At 38.2% G+C, this 14,491-nt stretch overlaps 1 long non-coding RNA gene across 1 annotated transcript in view; it reads right to left on the bottom strand.

Moving 5' to 3' along the window:
- LOC116873027 overlaps positions 1 to 14,491 on the bottom strand; it is an 82,661-nt gene continuing 68,170 nt past the window's right edge. The window contains exons 2-3 of the long non-coding RNA XR_004383726.1: positions 8,469 to 8,530; positions 1 to 37 (exon numbers count right to left, since the gene is read on the bottom strand). This is a non-coding gene — a long non-coding RNA (uncharacterized LOC116873027). The remainder of the gene's footprint in view (positions 38 to 8,468; positions 8,531 to 14,491) is intronic.

Below are 14,491 nucleotides of genomic sequence, written 5' to 3' on the forward strand. Positions count from 1 at the left end.
AGGTGATTCTTGGTTTCCAGGAGTCAGCGTGCAGACGCTGGAACCAAGAAGAGAGGGAACATGGGTAAGACACACACAAAAAATCAGGTGAAGGGAGAGATAGGGTGATGAGTTTTCAGAGAGAAACTTAACATAGCACTATTAACCAGAATATGAAAGCACACCATTCCCCCCCGCCACCCCGCAGCTTTATAAACCCATCCTTCTTCTCCTGAGTCCTCCTCAAGCTCAAAGCAGTAGTCAATGAGGTTTAGCGTCTGGCATTTACAGGCATTACACCCCAAGGAGGATGAATGGAAGAGCTGCCTTCCTGCTTCTTCTGCACGTATAACTGGAACTGCAGTTGAAGGGAACAGGAAGGTAAGATTCTAGAGGAAGAAGCAAAAACCAAAAAACCATGCATGCCACCATTATGCCCTCCCTGTCCTGTCTCCACTTTAAATAATTTCCTGCCATAAGGTGGAGCTATATCCTATGGAGAGAACCTCATTGGCTCTAAGATCTGGCAAAAGTCCACTTAGATCATTTTTCACTTGGCTTGTGATTTGTGACTGTTAAGAAGTTAGAATGCATGGCAGCCACCCCCGAAATCCGCCACCAACTGATGCAGAGAGAGTTGTTATTTTGGCGCAGCATAGATTTTAAGGTGGTGAAAAGGTGTGTGAAGGCAAGCAGGACCTCGTTTTTTAGTTTATGCTGTAAACATGGCTTCAGGGGAAACTCTTTGAAGTGCTGAGATCTGAGGTGGAGGGTTTTGAAGCCCCCCTCCCTGAGTAAGTACAGAGAAACCACAGGTATCTGATAGTGTTTGCTCTTGAGTAAATCATCAGTGTGTTGACAAACAAAATAAGTTGTGTTTTTTTTTTAAGTGCTTTATTTAAAAGAGTATATTGTGCTGAATAGGATATTGCTAGAATTTAAGAGGCTGAGTTATATTAGCTGCAAGAGAGGTTTTGCTTCTCGGTTTGTGCCTATGAGACGGATGGCCATGAAAACCCCCAACTGTGTTATGCGTAAAATCCAGCATCTCCACCCAAAGGAAAGAACGATCCCCTGAAGAGAGAGAGCACTGCAGGGTTTCCTGATAACACATCAAGGGTAATCTAGATAAAGGAGAATGGCTCAACAGGAGTGTGTGTTGCATGACTCCCTGGGCAGTGCTCTCCATCTGGAAATCAATTAAAGGGCAAGGTACACCAGCTCATAGTCGGTTTGGGATTTCCTCAGTAGAGATTTGCATAGAAACCTTGCAAACAACTAAAACCTATTGTAAAAATCCAAAGATGGGGTAGGTCTTGGTGGAGAAAAACATCTATCCAAAAGAAAGTGACTAACAATTGGGAAATTGTTGATCACCAAAAAAACCTCATCCAGTGTGGACCTCTGTTTTTCCATATTAAGAACCTAACTCATTTGAACGTGTGCAACATAAAGAGCATATGTAATACGTTGCTTATTATCTTCCTAGGGAAGGGAAGCAGAATTTGCATCTCTGGCAAAATAATTACCTTGAGCTGGTTATTTTTAAGAAACTGCAGACATAAGAAAAGCTCTGAAAACTGAGTAGAAGCTATTCTTTTCTAAGAAGACACATATTTATAAGGAAAATCTCCATTTGTAAGGGTGTCTTCCTCTCTTTACCAGCTAGAGAAGACTGACTAAATCTTTAGAAACTCTTACGGTGGAGAAGGTGAAGACCTAAACCTGCATTAACAACCTTACTCCTGTACACCCTCTTCCCTACTCCATAACTGACTCCACCCCTCACCCCACCTTCTTTTGTCTTCAGATGCAGATGACATCTGAGGTGGTGGCCTGGACCATGTTGGGGAGTTATTTCTTCTTCTGGGATCCCACCCATGTATGTAGGAGGTATACATGTTATTAAACTTGTTTTTCTCCTGTTAGTTTGTCTTTTATAGGGTGTCTCAGACAAGAACCCAGAAGGTAAGAGGGGAAAAGAAAAATCCTTTTCCCACCCTATTCTAGAGTCCTGTAAGATGTGTTGGTATTATTTCATCTTTCCAAATAATAAAATCAACACTCTTGAGGAGATAGCAGGCTTCCCTGGGAACCAGTTGGGACAAATAATGTCACTACTTCCACTTAAATGTTCATGCCAAATAGGGCACTAGATACTTTATATGCACTATCTAATCTTCATTGTAATCATGTGAAGATTAAACTCATGATTTTCATTTTAGTTTTAAATACCTGCCCATAGCCACCCAACTACTTAGTGGTGGAACCAGGAATCCAAACTCAGCAAACGTGATGTCCAAGTTCTCAAACTCCTGCGTGTACCCTCGAAGATGATTTGTTCATTGGCTAGTTGTTCAATAAATGTTACTGATAGTCCTGTGTTTTTGTCTACAGGTTGGCTAACCTCTTTCTTCTAAAAGCTCCCTCTTGGGGCAGGATCCTTATGTATCTGATTCATCTTTGGTTCTTCACAGAGCTTTGTACATTAATAGTTTCTCAAAAAAAAAAAATTTTTTTAATATATAAACCATGGTCCAGCCTGGAAACCTGAACATACAATGACTCATCCTTTTGATTTATATAATATCCCTCCTCTCCCACATCTATTCTTTCTTTTTTATTTCCATTTTACCCTGACAAATGCATGTTTGGTCTTCTTAAAATGCACTTTTGTTGTTGAAATAGGGCTCTCACCCTCTCCCACAGGCCTTTAGTCTTAGAACTTTGAAGGTCTTTCTGCTTTCTCTCCTACAAAACACACCTGTCATGGCTTTGCCTCCTTCACTCCCCTGAGTCTCAGAGCTACAGACTCACTCTGTAGGGGTTGTCCATCCGTCTAGAGCACCTGGGGTTTAAGGTGTAAGCAATTTGACTGTAATTGCTTCTTCCCAGCAGTTACTTTTTGAAGTGGCGAAGGGGGACTTTTGGTTGGCTCTCTTTTTCCATCTACATAAATAGGTATTGGAGTCAAATCCAAGGAGCATGGCGTATTTATCTAGAAATAAATGTTACCCCCCATGATGAGAGCTTTTAGCTACACTTTTATTTGTCTGACTCTTTTCTTGGCTTGTTTCACTAGAAACTTAGTTCACTCTTTCCATTTACATGTGATCTGTTGATTTCCCTGGATGAAATAAAGCAGATTTTTACACTATACTGTTGAAATAAACCACATGTTTTTGTTTTCGTTATTTTTTTCTGTTAGATCTCTGTGTTGAAGTGATCCAACACATCAATGCTGTGTTGGACTCAACTACCATTTCTTAAGCCTTTGGTAGAAAGCATTTCAGATATCCTCCTTTATTATATATTTTCAGTTCCCTCAGATTTTCTTCTCAATTTTTGGTAGAGAAGAACAGGCATGATAGTTTTCAAGACACAGAATGGATGGACCTGTTTGTTCAAACTGTTTTCCTTCTTCTTTATACAAAGAATTGTAGTATGGCCTCAGCTCTCAAGGAAATCTTACATGAGTAACACAATATCTTCACAAAAATTTCAATGCAGAATTTCCAAAGTTCAAAGAAGTGCACGGAGATAAAAATCAAGTACAATCCACAGAAAGTCAGATAGGGGGGTGGGCTATAATGTGTTCCTCTTCCATCATTATATGCTTAAAACACCATTGAATTCTAGTAGGTCCACATAAGTGTCCTGGAGTAAAGTTTGGGGCATGCTCTATTGCACTGGATAGGTCATATATTAGCATGTTCTATGAGAATATAATTGCCTCTGGAGAGAAATTAAGTCAATGCATATAAAAATCCGTGTAATTATATAATTGCACAATGATCCCAATTGATCTAATACAAGTTAAAATCTTGAAAAAAATTAGGAAATGTCATATCATGTAAGCTGCTGAAGAAAACTTTGTCAGTCCCAAAGAGTGGAACTGTATTCATTATGTATAATTATAATAGATTGTATCAGATTTTTAGTTCAATATCTCTCCTTGTGTTATTCATATTTGCTGCCAAGCAGTGCATAGACAAAATAGAGATGCATTGATTTGAATTTAATTTTTTTCCCTTGAAAACCTGATTCACTCTAATAACACACTTCCCTAGCATGCTATCCTTACACTACTCTTACCAATTGAGCAGCTGTCCAATTTATCACTTAAATCAGTATACCTTTAGAAATGAAAGTGGGTACTATTAATAGTTACACGAAGGCAACAGGCATAAACTGAGACTGTTTTTGGAAAACTGGGACATAGAATCAGCATTCTTAGAGCATAGCTGTGCAATCAAGTCACACATAATGTCAGTGTGTCATTTTTCAAGGTCTTGGTGACACCAGACCTAATGTCCTATTACCGTGATGACCAAGATAAAACTTTCAGGAACCAGACATGCCATTACAAATCCAGCCATATTTTTGTTACAATGAATTTTTTTTGGGGGGGGGGGCGGGGGGAGGTTCCTTAAAATCCAGAGAATCTGAGAGAATCTCTGATTGGAGAGAATCTGGATATTCCCAGGAAGAGAGGACGAAGAATTGCTTGGAAGGGTATTAGTTCATCTGATTCCAAGAGGACACATTTCCAGTCTCCTCTGAGAAATCAACAGGAGAGGGAAAAAGAACGTTGTTCTTAGATGATTTTGCTATTCCCTGAACAGCTCTTCCTTGGTCTCCTCTATTCTGTAACTATGCCCTGGGTGACCCCTGGGTATTCCACTTAATTGCATGCCATTTCATCCTTGTTCAGTAATTATACTTGTGCATAGTTATGAGTAAAGTGATTTTCCTATATATGCATTGAAGTTAAATTTTGCTCCTGGGGTTTAGTGCATGTGGCTTCTAGTGGTATCAATAAGGAGCATGTGTGCTTCTTCCTGCCATGTGTGAGAGAAGAATATGGTCAATTACGATAGTGAAATTTACTAAATGTGATGATAAACACTTTTAAAAGCAGCTCAACAAATGATTATGGATTTCACACTTTTACTAATTGCTTCAATTTCTGACTGAAATAAAAATCTTCTACTTGTTTTAGTATTGTGGGTTGGGTATCTCTAGAAAATATTACAAATATCCTGGAAGTATTTCTCACTGTGCATCTCACCCTTGTATTCCAACCTTTTTATTCCTATAAATTGACTGTTTCTGGTTTTCCCCACAGAAAAATTATATGCAGGGCTAAGTATGTTCCCATGTATATAGATATAGATACTGATGTAGATATAGCTAACCCAAATGTCTTTCTGATCAATGGTCTCCGTTATTTCACAGAAATGTTCAGATTTTTTAGTTCTTTAGGATTAAATGTAGATTTTGTTTTCATTTCTGCTTTCTCACCACTTCACCTCACTAACTCTCAGCTCCAGCACTGCTCTCTCAGGGAAGTTTTCGCTGATGTTTCTCCCTGTCCCCAGATTAGCTTGGTTATTTTCTCTTAGACTCTCTCAGGCTGCACCCTACTTTTCCATTATAAGATTAACCACATTGTATTTTGGATTTATGTTTAGTTGGTGTAGGTCAACTACACTCAGTGGAATGTGATGTCACGGAGCTTGTCGACTTTGCCTGATGTTTTATTCACAGTGCCTTATAAAAAGCACACTATATAATAAATGTTCGAAATTCATATGAAAGAGAGGATGAGAGGAAGAAAAAGAAGAAAGACCTTTCCTTAAGATTTCTTCCAACAGTCTGAACGTTAATGATTCTATTGACCAGTGATGATTTCTTTGCAGCTAAATATGGATATTTAGCTCGAGACTGACTTGTCAATAACTGAATATTATTAGCTCTGAATTTGAAGGGAGTCTTTTATTACCTGTTGGTTTTTCCATATGGAAACCAAACTTTGCATTTTCCTGTGTTCTTAGCTTTCTTCCTTAATATTGCTTTTCTTTCATTCCTCCCCACAGGCTCCTTCCCAAACCTTCAGTATCTTTGTTCATGGGGTTATCTGTTACATAGGTTGATGGGAGGCAATGCAAAGACTGTAGTATCAAGCCTGCTGGTATAATAATACTGTCACAGAACAAAGGATACTTTACTATCTCAATTAGTTTATATACGTGTGTGCTCCCATTAGCTAATGAGCTACTCAAAGAAAGGTGCTGTGCTATGTTTGTACTGGATATCTTCCTTTACTTTCTTTGGGCCCAATTTCTATCTTTTCCATTCTGTTCTGGGCTCCAGGAGGTTTCTGCGTGGGTTCGCCTAGTGGGAAGGACCAGCAGGAGATCACAGGGTGAGGGCACAGTGAGTTTGGGATTGATTCCCTCACTCCGGAAAGATGGCCCATTCCATCTAGGGATCTCTAGATTCTCGTCTTTAGGGCTATGGCTGGAAAGAGCACCCCACAGTTACTAGTTATGAGACACTAAATCATTCTTTGTTCTTTAATCAGTTCCTTTTCTTTGGCCCTGTTGTAAAGTACTACTTTCTGAATTCATATTTGTTTCCTCAGTGCCCAGCACAAGTCCTAGACTTTTGCTGAAAGATCAAATTAATTTTTATCCAAAATTCTATCTTACAAACCATGACTTTTGCTTTACTACCACTGTTTCAGAGACAGCAGGAATCAAAAGTAGACACTGGAGCGGTAGTTACTATTGAGATCCTGAGAACAGTGACAGAATCTTAAAGTCCTTACTTGAGGCAATGGTTCCTTTCAATGTAAGTAAGTGTTAGTTCCTAGACCATATCCTAGTTGTGTGGCCCAAGAGAGAGAAGACATACTCTTTCTGAATTATTTTTTTAAAGATTTTATTTACTTATTTGACAGAGATAGAGAGAGAGAGATAGAGAGAGATCACAAGTAGGCAGAGACAGGTGGCGGTGGGGGTGGGGTGGGGTGGGAAGCAGTCTCCCTGCTGAGCAGAGAGCCCAATGTGGGGCTCAATCCCAGGACCCTGAGATCATGACCTGAGCTGAAGGCAGAGGCTTAGCCCACTGAGCCACCCAGGTGCCCCTCTTTCTGAATTATTCTTTAAATATTCTTTGAAAGGTGGAACTTACTATATTGCTTAAATCTGATCCATTGCTAGTAATGTAACTAACAGCTGACAACATTTCCATCTGGAATTTCATTAAGGGATATCTTGGAAAGAATGTGCAAATAAATAAAAAAAGAAATGAATAAAAGGGTAGGTTTGAACACCAGTTCTCTTGTTTGTGGCGTGTAGTATGTTAGGTGTAGTGTTATGTTTTGGTCCTAATGAGTGTACTTTTCAACTTTTTCCATCTACAAGCCAAGTAGAGCTCCTAAAGAATGACTTCATGTCCACAGGAAACAGAACCTTGGCAGAATGAGTTTGAAATGTCCCTTTCTAGTTTTATGTTTCTTCATATGCTTCTCCTCTGAATACAGTTCTTATCCTATTCTGTTTACTAATTTCAAACATTACTTGGATGCTGAGTTTTCTCCAGATACACATGCATTTTTGGTGCTGCAGCCAGTAGGTATTTGCCATTATTTGAATTTCCCACAAACTATAATAGATATTTTTCCCGCTTATATATCCCCATTACTCTGGTAAATCCCTACAGTGTTTCATGTGTGTTCAATGCTAGAGAGTATCATTATATTAGAAGAGAACCTAGCGTTGAATATAGATAAGGACAGCAACTGTATTTTGTTTCCCAGGTGCTCCCAGACAGGAAATGACTTTTTTGGTGATTTTACAGTCGATCTGAAAACAATGTGTAAAAAAGTGTGGAGAGAGTACACACAGCTTTCTTTGGTTTCATTTCTAAGGAGAACAGCTATAATATTTCCTGACTCTAAGGAAGACAGTGTATCATGTTAGTTCCTTCCATAGTTTTGCTGTGCCTCACGTAAAACCCAGAACTTACCATTTGTTTCCGGTTCTTGGTTTTCTCATCAGTAAAAAAGTGGATGACAACAAAAATACTCTTATGGCTGCTGTGAGGACTGAAGAACTTAATGTAAGTAAAGCCTGTGGAACATTGCCTGGCAGTTAGTAAGTTCTCCAAAGATATTAAGTATTATTTATCCTGAAGTCCCATAGTATTTTCCGTAGCTTTCAAAATGCGTGGATATTTCTGCTTTCTATTTAAGTTGTTTTCGTAAAGACCATATCATCGGTACAAGATTCAAAAATGGAAGGTTTCATATTCTGTTCGTATCTTCCACGCAGTATGCATCTATTACCACAATAATTCTTACTTTATCAGGGGTGCAGTCAATATTTGCGCATAAAAGAGATGCATTTTTAAGGAGCATTTGTAACTTTATGTACCTGGGAAAATTGATGACTTTGAAATTCTCCATTATTTGTTTCTAAAATAAAATAAATTTTATCATTTTGCTGAATGATATAATACAAGCTGTAGAGTTTCGATTAGCCCTTGGAAAGCAGGACTATTTTCATGAAGTGTGAATGTTGCCTGAGAACGGCAATTTTGAAAATGGGAACTTAACAGAAAGTTAAGATGGTAAAAGGGAAATAAGACTGAGAAAATTAATCAAACCACAGTTCTTTAAGTGTCATTCTGAGGTGACCTACCTTGTAGGAACTAGCACTCAAGACAGCATGCAAAAGAACATTCACTTCCCGGGCTGTTCTCCCTGTGGTTAAATAAAAGGAAAGGAAAAAGAAAAGAGTACACATTTTACAACTAAGACCATCTGAGAATCTTTGCATAGAGTAATAAAAAGAAAACTGGACTCTATGTGGCCCTGGGGGAGCTGTTTCTCCCTTCCCCATATGTCAGAGAAAACTTAAAAAAAAAAAAAATTAAAGTGCTTTTAAACAAGATAATCTGTTGAGTTCTTTATAAACCTAATAAACTTTAATTATCATCATTATGTTTTTTCTCATTGGGGATGGACTGCTTTTAAATTATTTTCAATTATTGCATAACCATTACGCTTCATGAACAGGCAAATAGAGGCATTTGTTAGATGTTAAAAACAATTAGCTTTGATTCTGCTATTTGTGCATGACAAAGGACAGTGTTTATGAGTATGAGTTAGAATTATAAGGACTTAGCCACACATTTCCATGTTGCTCTGAAGACAGTGCTTTGTGGCTAAGAAGTTTTTCAAGGATTTTGGTGAGCTTGAGAGAATTTTTTGGTTTAACTAATATAAATGGATCTAAAAGTGTGATACCTTGAGATGACTAAATGTTCAGCTACTCAGCTGGCAACATCTTAGCCGAGAATTCGTACTCTGGGCAAGCAAGGTAAAGAACTAGGAGTTAAAGCTTTCATGTGTACCAATATATGTAAATCAAACTCTCACATAGTATGGTTTAAACTTACACAATGATGTATGTCAATTACTTCCCAGTAAAAGTGGAAAAAAAAACAACAAAAACACCCTTTTATGTTTTCACTGTTTTCTTTAAGTATGTGTTTTCTTCATATTTGCTTATCGATTTGTTGATGTTCAAAGAAATTAGCAAGTGTCTTTTGATTTGGGGTAGGAATTAAAAAAAGTGATTTTAAGTTCTTTTTCAACAAGATAGACAAAGCGTCATTGCTGTTTCCTGAAACTGCACTTACAAAAATGAATTCCCCAAATTCAAAGATGAGGGCATGCAAGAATAGGAAACCAAGTTTGTTTGGCCACAGAGAGGCAATATCTTAAATTTTTTTTTTCTTCTGTAGGATTTCCCGACTTGCTGTGCTTTATTTCTGATTCTAGAGCCATCATTAAGAAAAACCTGCTTTCTTTTATTTGTGCCCCCATATTGTATTCATTTTCCCCTAAGCTATTATGAGCAATCAGGTCCCTAAACTGAAGCTCTTTTGAAAAGTCTGTGTCTTCAATCTCTTTGTAAATATGCTAAGTTATTCTCCCTGCCAATGAGCAGAGTTAATGGAGATAATATGCAAAGTGTTATCCCTCTGCTATTTACACCTCTCCCAAAAGGGAGCATTATTTTTAAGTGAATATACTTAATATAAAGGTGGGAATGTTGAAGAATCACCCTGCAATTGCGTAGCTCATCGAGATGTGCTGCCCTAGCCCAATTCTCATTTTGATTTATTTAAGTTTGGAAATAACAGTATTAAATTAGCAAAGACAAGCAATAAACAAAGCCCTGGAGATGAATTAGCCATTGTCTCTGGTCCATTAATCTCCTCTTCAATTCTAGAGAATTGTGGCTCACCCAGACCCGAAGATCAAATAAAATGCCTAATTGGGAAAATCCTAAACAAGTGTGTCCTGGGGAGCTTGAATTTATTTGTCACCCGCTCAAACAACTGTGTTGTTTATATAAGTCTTTAAAACCCTGATACTTTTCCGCTACTATATCTTAATCCCTGGTTCTTTATGCTCAGGAGGGCAATTTAGAGTTGTTTTCAATTAACTAGAATGGAGAGGAGGCGCTTACTCCAAAAACAGATAGCTATACAGCGAGTATTTTGCTAAACATGCTGTGTGGTTTAGATCTCAGCGTCAGGTTTGGGACATGCTTTGGAATCTCCTTGAAGGTAATGATATCTGTGCTTTGGCACTTTTAATATCAGTAATAAATTGTGGAACACAATTAAGGACAGTCACAATTAAGGACAGAGGATGGCCAGGGAGGTTGAGAGGTTAAGGCTAGACACGAATGTGAAGTAAGGAGCTGAGATAATTATCTGGAATGGCAACCCCTATCAGGCAATACTTCCTTTCAAATACGCAGATAACCTGCAGATAATGGAGATCAAACTTTTTATTTAACACAGTGAAACAGAACGAAAAATCAATGTACGGAATATTGTTGACACATGGGTGCGGCATTCATTTTCACAGCTTAAAATGCACAAATACTTTTTGTTATAATGAGAAAGCTAAAGAATTAGAAACTGGAAATCAATGGATGAGCAGAGAAACAACTACACATACTGGTAATATTTACTATCTCAACAATCATTTAAATGCAGTAGTTACGGTGCATAGTAATTTTACAGGGACTATGTCATTTAATCCCCACAGTGAACCAGGGGCAGGTACTATTATTAACCCTATTGTGTAGATGAAAAAATAGCTGCTTCCAGAAATTAGGGATTCACCCAAGACGGGTCAACTGGTGGGGATCAGAATTCGCTCTCCAATCTGTCTCTTCCAAAACCTGTGCAGTTCCTACTAAACTGCAGGGCCATTATCACCAAGGTTGCAAAACTGGTAGCAGGATTTGCTGAAGGGATTGGTTAATTTGAGTAGAATAAGAATGGAAGTTAAAAAAGTATTACTGAACCTAGGCGGGACAGAGGTGAGTTAGGAATAGGGGAATCTATGAAGGAATTCTCTAGTTAGCAATATCTATGCAACAGTCAAAACCCACTTAAGTCTTTACTATATGTTTGCTAAACTGATTAGTTATAGGGCATTTATTTACACTATATGGTAATCCTCTAGCGTGGCTCCCTATTTTCAAGCACATTAGTAATCTTTGCCTTCAGTTACAGTTATTATTATTGGAGCAACATATTAATGTGCTCGTGAAGGCTGGATATGAATCAAGTCAACTTTTTTTTTTAAGATTTATTCATTTATTCATTTGACAGAGATCACAAGTAGGCAAAGAGGTGGGGAAGCAGGCTCCCCACTGAGCAGAGAGCCCAATGCGGGGCTCGATCCCAGGACCCTGAGATCATGACCTGAGCTGAAGGCAGAGGCTTAACCCACTGAGCCATCCAGGCGCCCCGAATCAAGACAACTTCTGTGCCATACTGACTTTATTCCCCCATTATCGATCGGCTATACATTAATGTGTTTTAAAGAAATACTCCCTGGAACAGAACAGGCAGTATTTAAATGAAGAACGGTGTAGAGGACAGGGGTTATGTAGTGATAAACAGTCTGATGAATTAGGCATAGCGTTTTTGAATATGGTTGCTATACAGGCATGTCCACTGCGATTTGATTGGATAATTACATCCCAAATGGATCATTTAAAATATTTCATTTGATTTATAGTAATTGCACTGCTATTTAGAAAGTACAGCTTACTTGTGTTTCTCATCACAAGAAACACAATTTATAAACTATATGGTGATAGATGTTAACTAGATTGATTGTGGTGATCATTTCACAATATATACAAATATCGAATCCTTATGTTATACCTGAAACCAATATAAAGTTATACCTAAATTGTCTCAATTTAAACAGTTAACAAGGTATGTCATTTGCAAATATCTTCTCCCATTCTGTCAGTTGTCTTTTGATTTTGTTAACTGTTTCCTTTGCTGTGCAAAAGCTTTTGATCTTGATGAAATCCCAATAGTTCATTTTTGCCCTTGCTTCCCTTGCCTTTGGCGATGTTCCTAGGAAGATGTTGCTGCGGCTGAGGTCGAAGAGGTTGCTGCCTGTGTTCTCCTCAAGGATTTTGATGGATTCCTTTCTCACATTGAGGTTCTCCATCCATTTTGAGTCTATTTTCATGTGTGGTGTAAGGAAATGGTCCAATTTCATTTTTCTGCTTGTGGCTGTCTAATTTTCCCAACACCATTTATTGAAGAGGCTGTCTTTTTTCCATTGGACATTTTTTCCTGCTTTGTCAAAGATTAGTTGACCATAGAGTTGAGGGTCTATTTCTGGGCTCTCTATTCTGTTCCATTTATCTGTGTCTGTTTTTGTGCCAGTACCATGCTGTCTTGATGATGGCAGCTTTGTAATAGAGCTTGAAGTCCGGAATTGTGATGCCACCAACTTTGGTTTTCTTTTTCAATATTCCTTTGACTATTCAAGGTCTTTTCTGGTTCCATATAAATTTTAAGATTATTTGTTCCTAGCAAACTCAACACCCAAAGAACAAATAATCCAATCAAGAAATGGGCAGAAGACATGAACAGACATTTCTGCAAAGAAGACATCCAGATGACCAACAGACACATGAAAAAGTGCTCCACATCACTTGGCATCAGGGAAATACAAATCAAAACCACAATGAGATATCACCTCACACCAGTCAGAATGGCTAAAATTAACAAGTCAAGAAATGACAAGATGCTGGCGAGGATGCGGAGAAAGGGGAACCCTCCTACACTGTTGGTGAGAATGCAAGCTGGTGCAACCACTCTGGAAAACAGCATGGAGGTTCCTCAAAATGTTGAAAATAGAACTACCCTATGACCCAGCAATTGCACTACTGGGTATTGACCTTAAAGATACAAACGTAGTGATCCGAAGGGGCACGTGCACCCGAATGTTTATAGCAGCAATGTCCACAATAGCCAAACTATGGAAAGAACCTAGATGTCCACCAACAGATGAATGGATAAAGAAGATGTGGTATATACACACAATGGAATACTATGCAGCCATCAAAAGAAATGAAATCTTGCCATTTACGATGACATGGATGGAACTAGAGATACGTATCATGCTTGGCAAAATAAGCCAATTGGAGAAAGACAACTATCATATGATCTCCCTGATATGAGGAAGTGGAGATGCAACATGGGGGGGTTCAGGGAGTAGGAGAAGAATAAAGGAAACAAGATGGGATTGGGAGGGAGACAAACCATAAGTGACTCTTAATCTCACAAAACAAACTGAGGGTTGCTGGGGGGAGGGGGGTTGGGAGAGGGGGGTGGGGTTATGGACATTGGGGAGGGTATGTGCTATGGTGAGTGCTGTGAAGTGTGTAAACCTGGCGATTCACAGACCTGTACCCCTGGGGATAAAAATACATTATATGTTTATAAAAAATAAAATAATTAAAAAAAAAGTTAACAAGGGATTTTTAGGTATACAGTTTTATAAGATCATCAGAATAGACTCTGGATTATAGTTCTTATTGTTCCTGCTGTACAAATGAAGATATAAAAACACACAGGGGTCAAGTGACTAGTTAAGCCATAGGTATGACATAGCTCATTAAAATAAAACTGGAGTCAGAGAATAAAGCCTCAAGAAAAGAGGAATTATCAAAATAATCGAGTGGAACATTGAGGTGTTGTATTTATTGCACTTTACCTTGTATATGAAAGTGTCAGAACTTGGTAGGTGTAAAGCAGGCAAATATGCATTTTTAACTCTTATGCAGGTGAGGGATACAAAAAGGCAGCAATCTTGGTAAGAGGCCATGTTGAATCTCATGTAAAATTTTTATCTAGACTAAAAGTTTCTAGGGATAACTTATGCAACAGTTTGAAACATTCAAAGAATTGAAGACATTTTTTTGAATGGGATTCAGATCAGAACATCCAACCTTAAAGTGATAAACATTTTGCCTCCAAACTACTTACTGGTTCACACGTTACCAATTAATTATGTATCATCGAGCAACAGATGCCTAGAAACTCTGTGGTCAACAACTTTATTTATTTTTTTCAAGATTTTATTTATTTATTTGACAGAGAGAGATCACAAGTAGGCAGAGAGTGGGGGGAAGCAGAATAAGTAAGTAAAGTAAGAATAAGTAAACTTATTCTTCTAATGCTGAGACCTTGCCCGAACAACGTAAGCAGGGAGCTCAGGCAGAGGACAGATGATTTAACCTTGTGCATAAGAATTAGTTACAGCTAGGGGGACTTGGGTGGCTCAGTTGGTTAAGTGTCTGACTCTTTTTTTTTTTTTTTT

This window comes from Lontra canadensis, unplaced genomic scaffold (assembly GCF_010015895.1).
Source record: "Lontra canadensis isolate GAN:19392208 unplaced genomic scaffold, GSC_riverotter_1.0 scaffold31, whole genome shotgun sequence".
Classification (NCBI taxonomy): Eukaryota; Metazoa; Chordata; class Mammalia; order Carnivora; family Mustelidae; genus Lontra; species Lontra canadensis.